General features: G+C 41.9%; 1 pseudogene; it reads left to right on the top strand.

Annotated features, from left to right (window-relative positions):
- The first annotated feature begins 570 nt into the window (after nt 1-570).
- Nucleotides 571-1,545, top strand: part of LOC100954269 — a 2,014-nt pseudogene continuing 1,039 nt past the window's right edge.

Genomic DNA, 1,545 nt, shown 5'->3' with positions numbered 1-1,545 from the left:
GCCTGTAATCCTAGCACTCTGGGAGGCCAAGGAGAGTGGATTGCCTGAGCTCACAAGTTTGAGACGAGCCTGAGCCACAGCTAGACCTCGTCTCTAAAAATAGCTGGGTGCTATGGTAGGCACCTGTAGTCCCAGCTACTTGGGAGGCTGAGGCAAGAGAATCACTTGAGCCCAAGAGTTTGAGGTTGCTGTGAGCTATGAGGTTCTGCCTCAAACAACAACAACAAACCCCCAAACTAATTCAAATGATTACCTATGGGTGTTGAATGAGAATGGGATAGAAATGAAACTTCTCTGTTTATACTTTTTCATATCATTTCGATTTTTAAGTCATGTGGCTTTAGTGTATGTTCCAAAATTAAAATTAAAAAAAATCAAATGAGTTAAACAGAATATTAAATATAGCTGAAGAGAGAATTAGCAAACCTGAAAGAAAGATCTAAAGAAATTGCCCAGAACAAAATAACAGAAAAGGGTGGGCAAGATATAAAGGAGAGATTGAGATATGGAAGACAGAAGGTAAAGTTTAAAATACATATAATTAAGATTTCAGAAGAGAGACTAGGAACAATGGGGGTAAGTGAATATTGGAAAATTTTGAGATTTAGGTCTTGATAAAATTCCATGTTTGTCCCTACCAAGTGTATGAAAGACTGATTAAAATTTAGTATCCTTGTTTTCCTGTATTTGGGTGTATGAAAAATTGGACCAGGTGTAGTGGCACTCACCTGTAATCTTAGCACTCTTGGAGGCTGAGGTGGGTGGATTACTGGAGCTCAGGAGTTCAAGATCAGCCTGAGCAAGAGCAAGACTCTGTCTCTACTGAAGATAAAAACTAGCCAGGAGTTGTGGTAGGCACCTGTCATCCCAGCTACTTGGGAGGCTGAGGCAAGGGGATCGCCTGAGCCCGAGTTTGAGGTTGCTGTGAGCTATGATGTTCTGTCTCAAAGGAAAAAAAAAAAACAGAAAAGAAAAGAAAAATTGTTTCAAAGTTCTGCATCATGAATAAATGGAGGAGTATGGGACAGAAAGACTGAAAATGGTAATGAAATCATGAATGTCCCTGAGGGCAGCACCTGTTGGCTCTGAAGATGGGGAGGTGTGAGATTCCAAGGAGTCTGGACTGTGGGAATGGGGGTGGCAGCAGAGGGCAAGGAGGAAGCCAGCATGAGGTGATGTGCTTAGGGGAAATGGCATGTCCCCAAGGGAATCTAGAAAAATTTAAAATAAACCAGTAGTCTGTTCTGTGTCTACTCAAGATATTTTTAGTTTTTTACTAGAGAAAGGCTCAAGAGAGAGGATTTCTACTTTTTTTTTCTCTTTTAGACAGAATCTCACTCTGTCACCCTGGGGAGAGTGCCATGGTATCAGCCTGGTTCACAGCAACCTCAAACTTGGGCTTGAGCAATCTTCTTGCCTTGGCCTCTCCAATAGCTAGGACTACTGGTATGCACAACTATGTCTGGCTAGGTTTTCTATTCTTAGTAGAGATGATGTCTTACTCTTGCTCAGCCTGGTCTTGAACTCCTGAGCTCAAGCCATCCA

Source organism: Otolemur garnettii, unplaced genomic scaffold (assembly GCF_000181295.1).
Source record: "Otolemur garnettii isolate 467f Iridium unplaced genomic scaffold, OtoGar3 scaffold00014, whole genome shotgun sequence".
In the NCBI taxonomy this organism is placed as follows: Eukaryota; Metazoa; Chordata; class Mammalia; order Primates; family Galagidae; genus Otolemur; species Otolemur garnettii.
Note: the sequence above shows the minus strand (reverse complement) of the source record. Positions and strands in the feature narration are given on the sequence as shown.